The 16,737-nt window shown below is 54.5% G+C and overlaps 2 long non-coding RNA genes across 2 annotated transcripts in view; one reads left to right on the forward strand and one right to left on the reverse strand.

The window, feature by feature from the left end:
* Positions 1-13,151: 13,151 nt before the first annotated feature.
* LOC144370845 (uncharacterized) lies at positions 13,152-16,702 on the reverse strand. Its single transcript, XR_013430855.1, has 2 exons — positions 14,260-16,702; positions 13,152-13,344 (listed from the first exon to the last, which is right to left on the reverse strand). It is a non-coding gene; the product is annotated as an uncharacterized LOC144370845 (long non-coding RNA).
* The window catches only part of LOC144370844 (uncharacterized), a 30,442-nt gene continuing 29,668 nt past the window's right edge, over positions 15,964-16,737 (forward strand). The window contains exon 1 of the long non-coding RNA XR_013430854.1: positions 15,964-16,223. This is a non-coding gene — a long non-coding RNA (uncharacterized LOC144370844). The remainder of the gene's footprint in view (positions 16,224-16,737) is intronic.

Consider the following 16,737-nt stretch of genomic DNA (forward strand, 5'->3'; position numbering starts at 1 on the left):
CACCGGTGCACCCCTCTAGAGGTACACTCTGACGACCCAGGGCTCCTGACTCCCAAAGTGGGCAGAGAGCTGGGGACTGCAGCAGGTCCCCAGACCCTGTCCACTCAACAGTCCACGACAGGGTCATCCTGTCCATCCCTGCCCAGCACAGAGCTCATCCAGTGCTGTGGCATAGGAAGCCCCACACCCTGGGCCACTCAGAGCCACAGTGCCACCGTGAGTGTGACCAGGGCTGCTGGACGGGCCTGCCTCCCTGAGCCTCGCTCTCTCAGCGCCTGCTCGGCCCGCCGTGGGGTTCAGTTCCACACGAACCGTGCCAGGCGGCTGGCAGAGCATCCGGGGCAGCTGTCCCTGCCCACCTGGACGCTGGTACAGATGGTGGCCATCCAGGGTGCCTTCTCAGGGGTACTAGTGACTACGATATCATCCATCCCTCCTCTGAGCCCCCCTGAGCCGGTCTCCAGGGCGCTTCTTTTCTGTGTTTTGAGAATGTTAAGGGCTCCTATTAGCGAGTGTGCACGGTGAGTCAGACTCTGTGCTAAGTTCCCTCACTCAGCAGCAGCTTCGACAAAGGCACGTCTCACCTCTTTATTGTGGAATTGTTCAAGTCCACTAAAGGAGAAAAGAACAATATCATTAACCCAGGTGTGCTCGATTCCTAGTTTCAACCGTGACCCACCCTCCAGCGCTCTTGTGGCATCTCCTCCCACTGCCCCCTGAATTTCCTTCTTAAACTGTGATACTTCCAAGAAAACCCCGAAGAGGCCATTTTGCCCCTACATACTTCAGCTTGAATCCAACAGTAAAGGCCTGTCTTTTCCCACCCCAACCCCAGGACCATTCCCTCAGTGAACCCGATCAGCCTTGGTTCCTTAATACCATCTATCACCAGCTCTTGATCCACTCTTCCTGGTTCTCTCCAGAACGTCTTTTTATAAGGAACACACATTTTCAGCCAACAGATAGAGACGTGCAGGGCTCATTGGCAGGAGCTCCGAGGGCAGCCAATGAGAAGCAGAGATCCTGCCCTTGTGGGGCTGGGGTGGCAGCTGGGAAGGAGGATGGCAGGCAGGTACCTGGGTAAACTGTCTCTGCAGAGAGCTGTAAGGACCAGGAAGGAAATGATGGCAGGGTAGAGGGTCAAGGGACCAGGAACCGTGTCAGGCCTGCGTAGGTGACAGTGAGTGAGGAGAGGTGGAGATGAGACACAGACAGGGAACAGTGCTCCAGGCAGAAGGAACAGCAGGTGCAAAGGCCCTGTGTAGGAACAAGTTTAGTGAGCGCCAGGAAAATATGGCTGGAGGGCTTGTGAACAAGTTGGGGTAAGGGTAGGAGAGGAGAGAAGGTCATATCACAAAAGACTTAAAAGCTATGGTGAGAAGCTGAGCAAGATTGGGAGCAGAGAAGGGATGGGACTGAGGTGGAGGCAAGGGTGGGTGTATCAGGACTTCCTTGTGGGGCAGGTGATATTTTTTATGCCTTCTAGACATTTGGGATGAGCTATCAAGTGCATCTCTAATTTGCAAACAGACTTTGAGAAATGTGTGTCATGTATTTCATGGATGAAGAAACAGAGGCTCTGAGTGGTGAGGCCCACCGTCAGGCTCTGATGGGCTGGGTGGCAGACGCCAGGGTGCAGACGGGGGCCCATTCTATAGGTAGAAAGAGAGAGGCTCCGGGGCAGAGGCGGATTCTCAGTAGGCCAGCAGCAGAGACTAGACAGGAACTCGCTCCTATGGGCACCACTGGGAATGGCCAGGGCTGCCTACCCAGTATGTCTACACGAGTCGGGGGGGCACTTGTGTTTTCTGGGAAGCCACGCCTGGTCCGGGAGGCGCTTGGCACCTGGGTTTGTTCCTAGTCATCCTCAAGTTCCCAGAGGCTGCCCCTCAGCTCGGAGGGATTGACCTAAGGCACCAAGGTGGCATCCCAAGGGGGACTGCAGAGCCTGGGCTCAAGCAGCAAGGATGGCAAGGGACCAAGTGGGGACTCCGGAGGTCCCTAAGGAACAGTCAAGATTTGGAAGGGAGGTGGGGTCGGCTGTGAGAAGAGGAGCTAAACTCATCCGGGTCACTCCACGCCGGGGCTGGTGACCTGGACCCCCCCACACCTGGATGGGGACAGGGTACATCAGATCCTTGAGATGGGACCTGGGCTTTGTCCTCTAACCTCCCAACAGCCCTTGAGCTCAATGGGATGACCCACGTTTCCAAACTCGGAAGCCCAGGCTCAGTTTCCTGGAGTCTAGGAAATTGGATGGAAAAACTAAAGTCGCGGCGTCTTTCTTCCTGCCGACCTCTCAGTCAGGCCTCCTTCCGCGAACTGCAAACGTAGGCAACAGATTTCCACGGTGTGCCTGTGACTATCACTTGGGGAAAGTCCAGATGTCTTCCTCATCCTACCCACTGTCGCAGGTCCCTCCAAGTAGCACCGACAGGTATCACCACTTCAGGATGACGGTGGTCAGACCTGTCTGTCGCGGGGAATCCTGTACCGTGCTGACGACCAGGCACATCCCCAGATCACGACGGAAAAAACGACTTGAGTAGGACCGGGTTTGGGTAGGACTGGCTCCCTCCACGGTGCTCCCTCTACACCAGGCAGAGGGGTTCCACCCCCTCGCTGTGAGTAAACAGGGTTCCTGCTGCAGAGTGGGGACCCGGGACAGTTTGCCCTAAACCCTTCCTCCTGGAGCAGACAGAAGGAGTCATGTGCAAGCATGACCTGTCCCCCCTCTTCCGAGACCTCTGCAAAATCCTGGAGGCTCAGGGGAGCTTAGGTCACCTCTCCCAGGCTGCTCAGAACTCTCTGGGATCTGGTCACACTGCAGGCCCACCTCGTGGCTCGGGCTGGACCACCACTCAGGGCTTAGCCCCCATCAGAGCCCAAGTCCCAATGCAGCCCCCTAGACCCTCCTGCACCCCCCCACCATTCTCTGCCTCCATCCACTCCCCAGCCCCACCCCACCCCCAAACCCTTCCCAGTGAACTCTACTACAGCGAAGATCTTTTTTTAAAGTTGTCAATTGGCCTTTTTTTTTTTAAATTTATTTATATGTGGTGCTGAGGATGGGACATTTTAAGACATCATCTCTCCTTATGTGCCCACTCCACTTCCAAAGTTCCTTTACTGTCTTGGAACTTAGGATAAAGACCTAAGTCTTCAGTGTGGTCTGTAAGGCTCCGGCTTTCCTGCTGCCTCCCACCACCCTCCCCGCCCTCACGGATTCCTCTTTTCCTTCCTCAAGTGCACCTGGATCCGTCTCAACCAGGAACTCCTGCCCTCTACTCCTCACCTCTCCAACTCTTGTCCTTGCTCCTCGAGGTCCCCTCCCTCAGACACAGCGTCGGGGACCTTCCATTCAGACGTCTTGCCATAGTCATATTTTCCAACTTTTATTTAAACATATTTCTAATATATAACTCCAGTGTCAACTTGTAGTAGTCAGGGTTTGCTAGGTCACGCTGAGATAACAAAGACCCCCCAAATCTTACTGACTTACAACAAGGATTTACTTCTTGCTCAGATCCCTCTTCATCCAGGACTTCATCCCGCATGTCCTCGTCGTTGTCAGATCCAGCCTGAAGGACCATCACCCTTCAGAGTATGCCACCCCCATAGCAGGGCGAAAGCAGTAACGCCAGGACCACCAGATGGCTCTGATTTCTGCCTACGTTTCGGTTGATAAAGCAAGTTGGTGTTCTGGACGGATGAGAATGAGGCACTGCAAATTCCAAGCAAACTCTCAATGCACAAAGGTTGCCTGATCTTCCCAGTGGCAGCGAGAGATCGAGGACATTGAGACAATCGGGGGCATCCCACACAGGGAAGGGTCAGGCCTGGGGTCCCTCACCACTGGACCCCATAGAACAGGCAGATGGGTGGGAGGCTGGGGCCAAGGGAAAGAAGGCCAACAGATGAGTCCCCAGCTTTGCAGCCAGTCCACTCAGGTCACTTACCCAGTCCAGATGGTCCTGGGCGAGGGAGACAGTCACACACAGAGGCGACAGGGATTGGCGGCTCCTGCAGAGTTGCCCTATAAACCGGAACAAAACTGGGGTGGTGAGAGGAACGGGAAGGAGAAAGAACGTTGGGTGTGGGTGGACGAAGGCGTCGACTTTGGCAAGGAAGGGGCAGTGGAACCACCCGCCAGCCCTCCCCCATCTTTGTGCCCAGGGTGTCCCTCCGCGCCCATCATCCCCCCTCTGGCTGCCTGCGCAGGCTCCTTTCTTCCCCTCACTCTGGGCTTTCCCTTCTATTTCTGTTCTGTTGAAATCACCCACGCCTTCCTGGGCTGTCGGCTGACCCATATCCTTTCAGAAAAGTGATGGGATTTTTTTTTTTTTTTTGAGTGGAACTTGTGAGGGAAAGGCATTTCTAACCTGATTGTGCTCTGAAAGAAGCAGACAGTCAGAACTTAGGAAGTGACTTGGTCAACTTGTCACATCAAGGGAGATGCTCCTCGGCTCTGTGCACCTCTGCCCTGGCGCATGTGTCACGCTCCTGTCCCACCCTGTAGGTCTGGCCCAGAGCAGAATTTGCTGGTTGCTGCCACCAACTCCCTCAGGACCACGTGTGTCTTCAGTTCTAAGATTGGGGTCCCCAGGCGTGAAGGCAGAGGTAGAAACAGCCACGGTTCCCTACCCGACTCCGCCAACTGTTATGCCAGCTTCGTGGGACCCCGATGGACCTCCAGGGGCCGAACCCGATGCAATCACACAAGAGTCTTTATTGCAAGCTGGAGCCTGGACTCACAACCGTTCCCGACGCAGCGGTCCCAGGGAGTGAGTCCCCCTCCTTTGTTCAGTGAGATTTTATAGGTTTTGGGGGGGTTACTCTATGCAACACAACATCACACAGCAAATCATTCCACACCGCGGGAAAGTCAAACAACACTTTTAACATTGATTAGCACATTCACTGTCGGGAACAAGTTGGGAAGGGGTGATTGGTTAGTACAAGAGGGAGATTCCTTTGAACTGATTGGTTTAGGCCATGAGGGGTGTCCGTGCTAAACCACAGGGTTTCCCAACATGTTATCAACCACCATAAACTACTGGGGGGTCATCTGGCATCCAGGTATTTTCCCTGTCTCATGCTGATTGGAGGTTGCTAGGGGGTTGCTATGGGTCCTCACCTAGCCTGACGGAGTCAGGGACACCTGGCGCTGCAGACCTCTCCTGTTATTTACAAACAAACAACTCAGCAGGGTGGGGATGTGCCTAGGAGTGCTCTGTGGGGTTTTCAAGGTCAAGGGTCACGTCCCCCTCCTTGGACAGGCCTTGAGGTGGAAGCTGCTGTTATTTATTTATTTTCCAAAAATGGAGTCACATCAGTTTCTCACAACCAGTGAATCCCCCTGCCACTACAGGAAGCCACCGCTCACCGTGGCCTGGAAGACTGTTTCTAAACTCACTTTCCACTCCCCGATTTTGAAAAGCTAGGGAAGAGATCCGACTTCCAATTTCCTACAACTCTGGAAGCGGTCACACCAGGGGCCACTTTTGACCTGGACTGTGATGGGGATGGAGAGAGGCAAGGTCGGGGTGATGCCTGGGACTGGATTAGGCAGCCTAAGTCACCCCAGATGGCAGGCAGGCAGGCAGGCAGGCAGGCAGGCGGGATCGCCGCTTAGGAAGAGGAGTGAACCTTGGCTAATGCGGCCTCCTGAAAGCGCTGTCGATTCCGCGTCTCTGAGCTCACATCGGGGAAGTCTTCTATATTACCAAGATAATACTGTATTAAGCGAGATTTTTGTATTTGGTGTATTTAATGAGCAAGCAACTCCCCAAAGACCTTTCAATAAAGCCAGTAAATTTAACAGGAGAAATGCGTCAATTGGCTTTGCCGCTCTGGTTAAGAGGGCTGCGGTTTCCGCCGTGGCAGACCCTGGCGTGCGTTCTGCTAAGAAAGCCCGGGAATCAATCTCGGAGAAGAGGGCTAAAGGTGGGTGCAATTAAGCAGAGAACGCTCGGCCCTCGGCTGCCCCCAGCTGAAGTGATTATTTTCGTGTAAAAGCAATGAAGTTGATGAGAAGTCACCCAAGTTAGGAAGCTCCCCGCTCGCTCGCTCCCAGAAGGTCCCTGTCCTGAAGTGTTTCTGAGAGCAGGGCTGCTCCTCACGCCAGGCCAGAGACCAAATCAAAGACTAAGTGTCTAAAGGCATGCCGCGCCCCGAACAAAGTGCTCGAGCGAAATTGATTTATGGAAAGCAATATTATGGGTTTTGACAAGAAGGGAGATCAGATAAAATATTCATACCCATCATCTCTCCAACGTGGCAGCGGGCCACCCCGGTGGGCGCCCTTGCAGGGAGGACTGGTCGGAAGTTGAAGATGGGATGGAGGTTTGGGGGGATGAGCAGGGCTCTGCCCTGGGGCCGAAGATGGGGTCTGGTCCTGCCTTTCCCATAAGCAATCATTTCTCCAAAATGTCTCCCCAAATGGCTGAGATTGCCGCTGGTAGCTGCATTGTGTGTGATCTTTTTTTTTTTTTTTTTTTTAATTAGTGAGGTTTATCTTTTAGAGCACTTTTAGTTTTCACAGCAAAATGGAGCAGACAGTCCTACAGAGAGTCCCCTCGTACTCTGTGCCCATCACACTCACGGCCGCCCCTGCCGTCCACACCCCGCACCCCAGAAGGCATCTCTTGCTGCCGTAACAGGGCACTCTGGATGGGCACAGGCACAAAACAGGGAAGAGTCTGTGGCCACGTTTACTGTCTGCCTGCTAGGGTCTGAGTATGATTTGTCCTTCCCACCCCAACTCCCGCAGGAGGCCAACCCCCAAAGTCTTCTGTTAATGGTGAAGAGGGTAGACACTTAATCTCACCATGATGGTCAGAGGTTGGGGGGGGTGTTTGGAAAGTGAGTGGATGAGATTGGATGATGATGACCTACATCAGAATGGAACCTCCCTCCGTGACGGAATCCTGGGGGATTTAAAAGGCGAAGGAGAGAGACCACCTGCATCGACATGGGTGATCCTGCCGTGAAACGAGGCAGCCAAGGAGGACCCTCACCAGAGCCCGAGCCATGCTGTTTGAAATTCCAGCATCCAACTCCTTAAACCAAGGTAAACCTCTTTCCTATCAAGTAGTCTGCTCCAGGTATTTCATTATAGTAACATAAACTTGGCTAAGGCCTTACCAAATGCATGTGTTTGGTTTAAGAAAAATAAAACACCTTAGCAGGACAACCACCCAGATCCCTCTCCCGTGCGCAGCATTTCTTCCCAGCTACTCGCCTTCTTACCCCTCTGAACTTCACACTGAGAATTTCTCAAGAGGAGCTGACCCTTGGTCCTGACAGCTCTGCGTGGGGACACCACCCCCTAGGCTGTTCTCGGTGAGGACTTGGAGATCCACCCATCGCCACACTGGATCGTGCTCCTGAGTCTTCATCCTACCAGTTGTCCCAGGAGCATCGCTCCCTGAGGGTCTCTCCTTTCTTCTGAAATCTCTACATTCAGTGGTCAATTGTGCAATTGTTCGGGATATTTGATCCCCACTCTTGGGGGGAGTAGATAGCCCTGTCATAGGAACCTTGGAGCTGGTGTTGGTCAATGAATATGAGCAGGAGGGACATATGTCACTTTGGAAAGAAAGTTTCTAGAGACTGGGTGTAGGTTGGGACGTCCCCTTTACCTCTGCCGTGAGAGGAGTGACGTTACCATGAGAGGTTACGCTGTCAGCCCAGGCCCTGGTGGAGGGCGGAGGTCAACCTCACGTGGTTGGGTACCTGAGTGTTACGGTGCAGACGTGATGTCCCCCAGAAGCTCACGTGTGAGACAATGCCAGAAGGTTTGGAGGAGGGACAATTGGGTTGTCGCCTTAATCTAATCAGTGAATTAATCCCCTGATAGGGACTAACTGAGTGGTAGCTGGAGTCAGGTGGGTGTGGCTGGAGGAGGTGGTTCCTTGGGGGGCATGGCCGTGGGGTGTATATTTGTATCTGGAGAGCAGAATCTCTCTCTGCTTCCTGACCCTCACATGAGCCACTTCCCTCTGCCACACTCTTCTGCCAGGATGTTCTGCCTCACCTCCAGCCCCAAGGAATGGAACCATGAATCCCCACACAAACTTTCCCTCCTCTACAGTTGTGCTGGTGGGGTCTTTAAGTCACGGTGGCAAAAAGAAATCTGACTAAAACGCTGAGCGGTGGATCTCTATTTCTGTAGAGATTTAGACTGACATTTGGGGGTTATTTGTTACTGCAGCACAATAAGCAAACCCTGACTAAAACAGAATTCCCATGACCTTCCCAACACTACGCCCCTTTAGCTTCCCACCTACCATCTTCCCAGGCTCTCCTGCCCTGCCCCAGCCCGTTCTAAAACCGTTGGTGCCCAGGGTTCGTGTTTAGCCTGTTGCTTACTCTCCTTGCTTCGGTTTTACCATCTCTCCATGACTCCTGTGTCCATGTCTTCAGCTCAGATCTATCCCCAGCTTCTTGGGCCTTCTAAGTGCAGCTGTCTCTAAGTGTATCCCTGACATTTTGTGGACAGCCCTAAACCTACCCGCTGCATGCACTCCAGTTAGCCGTGGGTGGCTCCTTTGTCCATCTGATCACCAAGTGTCCTTGACGTCTCACTCCTCCTTGGTAGCACCCCAGCAATGGAACGATCTAAATCCACACCTCGCTCTTCACTCTGCTGCACGTCTCCTCTCTCGCCACCTTTTCCTGGACGATGACCACGGTTCTGGTGCCCTTTGCTGCTCCGTCCACTCTGCCCTCTGCCACCAGCCCAGCCCAGCCCAAAGCTCATTAGCTCAAGAACTATCCGAACTAGAGCTGACCAGGTGGAGCCTCTCATGCCTTCCAAGGCTTCCATTACCCACCACATAGTCCACCACCCCCCATGAGACCCACAAGGTCTTCCTGGGGACCACCGCCAACCCTCAGCCCCTCCCCCTATACACACGCAAATGCCGGGACCCTGCCCCATCGCGTGATGGTGTCTCTGCAGATGCTGACCTCTCTGTAGCTGGACTTTTTCTGGGAGCACCTGCCCCCCCTCCTGTCCTGGGTAAGTCCTACTTGCTCTGGAACACTCAGCCCAGATATCACCTCCTCCAGGAAGCCCTCCCTACCCACCACTCACCCTCCACATTTCCCAGGCAAATCTCCAACACTGCATTCGCCCCCACTGAAGTGAGCAAAGCTGCTTAAGGTCCCTCTGTCCTTTCAGATGGTGGCTTCCCCTGCCACCTGGCATTGACAACCTGTCTTCTGCACAGCAACTGACACGTGGAGGTTGTTAAAGGAGGTCTGAGGGAGTGTGAGGTCAGTGGATAAAATCGTCATTCCATACGACGTCTGGTTTTCAGCCAGTTGGTGAGTCCAGGAGTCCGTCTGCACGTTCCACCCTTTCCACACTGGCAGACATCATTCCAGAGAAGGTGAGCTCCCCACGGCATTCCAGCTCTCCACGTCATCGGAGACAGAACCCTTCTGAGCATGCTCAGTTCACAAGCACACAGGTACCCATAACCGCTTCTGCAAAGGGCTGGGCGAGGCTCTTCTCCCTCCCACTATGGGTTCTTTGACCCCTGGAGCTGCCTCCCCTGCCATGCGGGGCTGCCATTCAGACTGACAGGTCTCAGGTGCTAGCTGTGGGCGGCACTGTGTGGATTATCTCACTCAATCCTGGCAACAGTACCTGTGAGGGCTGTTAGTATGTTTCATGCATACCTTAGGCAACCAAAGAACAGAGAGGTTAGTCAATTTCCTGAGGGCACCCAGCTTCTAAAAACCGGGGACTGGGATTCCTTCCAGGCAGGTGGATGGCCTCTCAAGGCTTTGCTCTCAAACACTTGTGTGCATACGAGAGCACAGAAACCATCTGAGGACCACTTCTGGAGTAGATGGGTTCATTATTGTTCCATCCTCTTCGTCTAATACCTCACCAGATGGTTCTTCTAAAACTCCGGCTCAAGACTGGGTTGTGAAGGAAGGAAACAGCACCAAGTCCAGCAGGACCACACCCTCCATGTGACCAACCAGCACCTGGGCTCCTCACCTGTGGGAAGGGGCACCTGCCATCACAGCGGCTGGCCTGAGATTCCCAGAGGTGCCGGGTCACTGTGCCTCCCAGCCAGGGCTCTCCTGGGGAACCTCCACTTTCCACTTCCACGGGGGATAAATAAAAGCAGGGCACAGTGTCCTGGCCAGACTGGTGCTTCCTAGGGGACACCCAACAGGCCCGGCCAAGGGCAAGAGCAGAAAAGAGTCACCATGAGCTCAGCCTTCCCAGCCCAGCAGACGCACCCAGCCATGCCTCCTCTTTCTCGCCTGAAGTGACTGATTGTGGTGACACCGTGGGGCCAGCCTGGACTGGATGCCAAAGCACCTCACCAGTTCCTCAGACCAGGTGTGGGGCTGCCCGGCGCCAGGCACTGAGCCTCCCCTCACCGCCGGGTCCGGAGCCATTGAACCAGTTGATTGTGGGGTGACCAGGTGCTAACTGGCTGTTCCCCGGACGCAGCGACCGTGCGTGGCCCGTTCTCCTTCAGCCATGCACTGTATTTTATCAGCCCTACTCTGCGCCTCCCAGGAAGAACCCACGCTGCCCAACAGAACCAGGTTCTTTCCCCACGCACTCGCACTTCAGCGGGAACTGAAGCCAATAAACACTCGGCCAGGGGCACGGACAGCACAGAGAAGACGCAGCCCTGCCCCGTCCACCCCTGGCGCTGACCCAGCTGGCATGACCGTGCACCCTGACGGCGACCCCACTCCGGGCTCCGCTGCTCCCTTTCCAGGGGTTTCCTCCTCCACACTCCGCTCCCAGGCCTCCTGCTCAGAGGCTTCCCCTGCCACTCAAGTGAGTCCCCGTCCCCGGAGCTCCTGGCTCCAGGCACAGTTGACCTGCCCAGTCTTTTTGGAGAGGACCCTGGCTGCCTGGAACAGGCTGCACCGTGTTCAGACAAAGCCTTTCTCACCCAACAAGCAATGCACAATAGATAGGTAAGAAAACAAAGTCACCTGGCTCTCGGAAGCCTCGTGCCTGTGATTGTAGTCCTTTGTTCTGTGAACACACCGGCCAAGATGGAGGTTTTATTTGTGTTGTGCTGGGGTTTGGTTTGGTTTTGCTTTGTTCTGTTTTGTTTTGGTGCTGGGGGATGCCATGTGTGGGGTTTGTGGTTGGTTGGTTGGTTTGGGTGCCTGGGATTGAACTTGGGGCACTCGACCACTGAGCCCCATCCCCAGCCCTATTTTGTGTTTTATTTAGAGACAGGGTCTCCCTGAGTTGCTGAGCGCCTCGCTTTTGCTGAGCCTGGCTTTGAACTTGCGATCTTCTGCCTTAGCCTCCTGAGCTGCTGGATCGCAGGCGTGCGCCACCGCGCCCTGCACAGCGTGTGGCTTTTAACTGTTTTTCGTGGCAGGAGTCACGCTGCCCATCTCTGCACCCCCAGAGCTCCCCACCTCCAGGGGGTGCTCACAGCCTGTGGGGGGCTGCTTTTGCCTCAGGTCTCCTCGGGTGCAGGCTGCCAGTCAGGTCTCTGGGCTCATGAGAAGGAGCTACTTCTGGGCAGTTGGCACTGGTCACCCCAGTGAGGGGCCTGCAGCAGGCTGGCGAGCCCCAGAGCCCCAGAGGAGCTCCGCTGGGGAAATCAGAGCCTGACAGTTGGATCCGAAGCCTAGACATTCGCTCCACGCCTGAACCCACCACGTGGGACCTGGGGAGGTTAGGATCAGTGGTGGGTGGCCCCAGTCACCTTCCCCCAGGGGACTCCTCTCTCACAGGTGATGCAAACCAGCTGAGCTCAAAGAGGAGTTTCTAGACAACGCGGAGGACTCCCCTGCAGATGCTGCCTGCCTGAGGCTGGGACCTAGTCCCACCTGGAAATCTGTCATGGCCCCTTTACCATCAGATCTGCATCATTTATTCTCACCCGACACATATTCTTGGAGCACCTATGATGTGCCTGGTCTTTTCCTAGCATCGGAGGCTGCAGCAGCAAACGGCACCGGGAGAGCCCTGCCCGCAGGGTGGCTGATGTTCTCCTGGAAACACAAACGAGTAAATAAATAAGTGAAGTTTCAGAGAATAGCATAGACGAAAAGGAAAGGGACAGGGTAGAGTTATGGGAGGGTGGGAGATGGCGGCACCTCCTCTTTGGGTGGCCCCTCTGAGAAAGAAAATGTGAGTTCAGATTTAAATAATGAGAAGGAGAAGCCAAGTAAAGAGCTGGGAGCAGAGGGGACAGTAGGTACAAAGGCCCTGAGGCAGAAATAAATTTGCCTATTTCAAGGAAAGAAAAAGACTCCCTTCTAGAGTAAAGTGTGGTGGGGGGGATATAAGAGGGGTAATTCCGGGCTGGGACAGATCACTGAAGACCTTGCACACATGATAGGGAGCTGGGTTTTTTATTCCAGGAGACATGGAACATGGTTGGAGGGTTTTTTTCACTAGGTGCTTCACAAAGTAGAACGTCCTGGTGCCGAGCCAGGATACCTGTGGCTCCACGAAAGCATCTAGAGGGAAGAGGAAGATGACCGAAGGGCCACAGTTAGTTCACCAAGTAGCTTTATCTTCTCCCTTTTAAATGGTGCCATAGCTAGAAATCTGGGGCATAGTCTTTGCAGAGCTGCAGACACACTTGTGCTCACTGACCTGGTTCTCCATTTATGACCCCCTCCCCCTCCATCAGGCCACCCACCTCCACTCGTGGGTGGCACATTCTGGCTGGAGAGACTAGTTCACTTGGCGAATCAGTCCTTACTGAGCATCTGGGACGGCCAGGCCTGGTGCAGGGGCTCCATCTTGAGCACAGAGCCACAGTCACTGACTCCTGTGCTGGGGCAGGAGAGCCAGTGCCAACCAGCCACCCATGCTCATGTATCCTTTCAGCTCAGAGAAGCACGCAGGAACAGATCAGGGTGCTAATGGAGTGTGTTACAGGACCCTGTGCAGACCAGGACCGGCCGATGGCCTTCTAATCTGTCAAAGGTCACTGGGATGAACCAAGTGCAGCAGGAGGGGTGGAGGGATAGGTTCCAACAGGAATCACCATGTGCACAGCCCCAAGACGAGAATTTACTGAACAGACAAACATGTCCCCTGGCCCCACGGAGCCTACACCCTACCAAGAAGAGTGTGTAAATCAGTCAGCTATTTGTCACTATAGCAAAATATTTAAGACAGACTATTTAAGTAAAAAAGGAAGTTTATTTAGCAGGTTTTGCAGGTTCAAGGGCATGGCACCCGCATTGGCTCAGTCCTGAGGAGGGCCCTCTCGCTTGGCTGGATCACATCATGGCGGATGGCAATGCAGAAGCACATGTGGGCGCAGAGCTGGTGGGGCCAGGCTTGTTCCTTCTGTTACAACCCTCTGTGAAGAACTTCCAAGAGCAAGCCCCCATGACTAAGGACCTCCCACCAGGCCCCGCCTCCAGAAGATCCCACCACCTGGGAGACCACCACCCTGGGGACCAAGTCTCCAATCACAATGGACCTGTGAGGGGACACTGGACCGTATGCAAAAAATTCAAGTTCAGTCCAAACACAGAAACCAGCTGCCCCGACCAACCAAGAGGCTCAAGAGAGTCTTAGAATAATCTTCTTTAAGGAAAAAGCTTTTGGACAAGGTAGACAGATATTCACAGCACAGAGGGGACTGTCACATAGACCAGGGACTTCCCAGAGGGTAGATCAAGGGGTGACCCTTTATGGGCTTCATTGTTCTGGTTTTCCAAGTCGGCTGAGCAGCCTGACCTACTCAGGGGACCTGAACCCAGGGCCTTTTGCATGCCACTGAGCTGTACCCCCAGCCTAGCACACTAAACTAACACACACACACACACACACACACACACACACACACACACGTCTCCAGCCCAGCCGCAGGAGGCTGTGCAGTACTTTGATGACTGAGGTTCCCAAATCTTCCTGCCGGTATTCACTGAGGAGAGAAATCCTCATCGAAAACACAGATCACTACAATATGGGTCGTTTAGAAGTACGGGTTCGAGACTGTGAGCCAGGTAACTTGGTGAGTGACATTCTGACACCTCAGTTACTCAGTTATCTATAAAGTGAAAATCGCAGGGGGCCTAGGGTGAGCTTGGAATAAAATGTAGATGGGATACAGTAAGGATGCATGGTGCTGGCGGTCACTGTTGTGATCTGATTTCCTCCTGTTCTGACTTTTCTGAAACAGATGGGGATCCAACCCCCCTGCACCTCAGTGTCACAACCAACACCAGGAATTGGGCTGGGGGGACTTAGGGGTCCGAGAGAGCCCCAGGCCACCTTACCTCAAGAACTGGAGGAAAGCGCTGACTCCAACATTCCGGCTTGGGAAGCACAGGGGCTGCTTCCGGTGTGGCCCAGCCTGGTCTCACCGGTCATAGCCCAGGTCTGGGCTCCCCATGGAACCAGCCTGGGGCGAACTAATGCTGCAATCATTCCAGAGTCAGAAACAGGAGAGCAATGTCATCCCCAGCAGCTGAGCCGCCTGGTGGACACCGACCTAGGAGGACGGACAGTCTCAGCGTGGGGACTTCAAGACACAGGTCACAAACTGGAGTGAAGGGGGCAGCAGAGGTGAATGCAAAGAATCCAGGACCCAAGAGCTTGTTGTTTCTTAAAATCAAAATGAAAAATGCAAAGACCACGCCCACTCCATGTGGATCCACCCCGAGCAAACCATTTCCAAATACAGAGAAGAGAGCAGGAAACTCAAGGGGGAGATGGTCCTGGGTCCATGTGCCTCTGAGGGGCTTGGTGAGGGGGGGAAAGCTTGCAAGGGCGGGGGGCACTGGAGCAAAAGAGGGAACTTGCCCCAATCTCGTCTTTGGAAGGTGGGATGTGTTTGGTTTCAAGCAAATGGTAGGAGGCAAAGGGCCTCCAACAGGGACTGCTCACCCTGGCCTTCTCCTTTGGTCTGTCTGTCTGTCTCTAGTGTTCCCACCCACACCCGGCCCCGCGTCTCTTTCTGTGTCTCAAGGTCTTTTATTCTCGGTCTCTGTGTGTGTGTGTGTCATCTCTCCCTGTTTCTCACTCTCTGTCCCTGGTGGTCTCTCTCCCTCTCTCACGCTTCCTCTCTCTTTCTCTCTCTCTCTCCCTGGGCTGCTTGCTCTTCCTTTGTGCTAGAAGAGGTGCCGGCTTCCAAAAGAGCAGAATCCTCGGGAGACACGTGGGGTTTCCAGGTCTGAATGCTTAATTTCCCGTTCCGGCTCAGCAAGGGCAAAGAAGCACGCCACATTGTGCCGTGGCTTATCACAGGCTCCCCACCCGCTGGAGACACGGCTCCGCTCTCCTCCCCACGGGGGCTCGGCTGCTTCCCCTGGAAAGGGGGCACGTGGCAGGGCTTCTTTTAACAGTTGTGTGCCCCCCTGTAAGGTGCAAAGGAGAGGAAGGTCCGGGAACCCCAGGCGAGTCCCCACCTGCTCAGCGCCCAGAGCGAGCCTGGGACTCCCCGTGGGAGGGACGGTCAGTGTCCCCCGCGGTCCACTTGGGGCTCTTTATTTTGTTCTATTGCAAGTGCTCGTGCTTACGGGTTTCCAATTGTGTTTAGATTTGGTTACAGAGAGAGAGAGAGAAGGAAGAGGGAAAGAGAAAGGAGGAAGGGGGGGGAAGATAAGCAAAAGGAAAAGAAAAAGAAAACCTCAATGAGACAGGTGGAAGTTCCTGGGCCATTCAGGCCAAAAATACAGACATGAACACAGTCCCCAGCAGTTCACCTATAGGAACTCACCAACTCCTCATCTCTTGTCCCCATTTCACAGATAAGGAAATTGAGGCCCAGAAAAGTTATACAACTTGCTTAGGTCGCAAGCCACCCAAGGTGAACTTGAACTCAGCCACCTGGGGGGTGGGGGACGCGATTCCTGGCCTGTCTCTGCAGCTCAGTGCTCTCTCAGAGCCCTGGACCTTGGTGTCCTAGAACCCTCAGCCCCTCCCCCTGTAGCCTGGGGCTGAGCTCCCTGTCCCCCAGCTTTCCAGCAGAGCTGGGAACTCCTGCCCTTCCGGTCTCAGGGGCCTTCTCAATAAAGGAGTCATCTCCAGGTCCCCTAGGACACCAGACACATCACACTACGTGTGTCCTTCAAAGCTTATCACTTGGGAGATTCGTAGCCTTTTTTTTAATCATCTGTCTTCTTGGTGACTGTCTCTTTCCTGACCTGGAACAGAAGCTTGCTGAGAACAGAGACCTGATCTGTCTTGTTCACAGCTGTGACCTCGATGTCCAGACGAGTCCGGGCTCCAGAAAGACAAGGTACAGAAGGGAATGAAGGGAGGGAGAGATGTGGACGGACAGAAGGATGGAGTTGGTCGGGGGTGTCGGGAGGGGAGTATGGTGGGGCAAAGGCAGGGGTGGGTCCGGAGCAGCCCAGTATGGAAGGCCCCCCGCCATCCCGCGCTGGCCACTGCAGGATCATGTTGGCAGGAAGGACGGGGGACAGAGGTGGGCTGTAATCGAGGGTTTCGAGTGCCAGGCTTAGGAGTCTGGCTTTACCAGCAGGCGATGAGGGCTGGTCAGGGAGTCCCAGAAGTGGTGAGGCATCTGCTCTGTTTCTGGAGATGGGTCTGGCAGGTGGGGGTGGGGCAGGAGGCCCCAAGAGACCTAGAGCAGGACGCTTCCTGCCAGGAAGGCTCCAGGAACCTGGGGGAGAGACAAGGAGGACAGGAAGTTCAGGTCTTTCCTTTGCAGGGTCTGGGTGCAGAGAGAATTCCAGCTATGCACCAGGACGGGAACAGGACCAGGAGGGAAGGAGCCTCCCACGGTCTGA

Source organism: Ictidomys tridecemlineatus, chromosome 15 (genome assembly GCF_052094955.1).
Source record: "Ictidomys tridecemlineatus isolate mIctTri1 chromosome 15, mIctTri1.hap1, whole genome shotgun sequence".
Taxonomy (NCBI): domain Eukaryota; kingdom Metazoa; phylum Chordata; class Mammalia; order Rodentia; family Sciuridae; genus Ictidomys; species Ictidomys tridecemlineatus.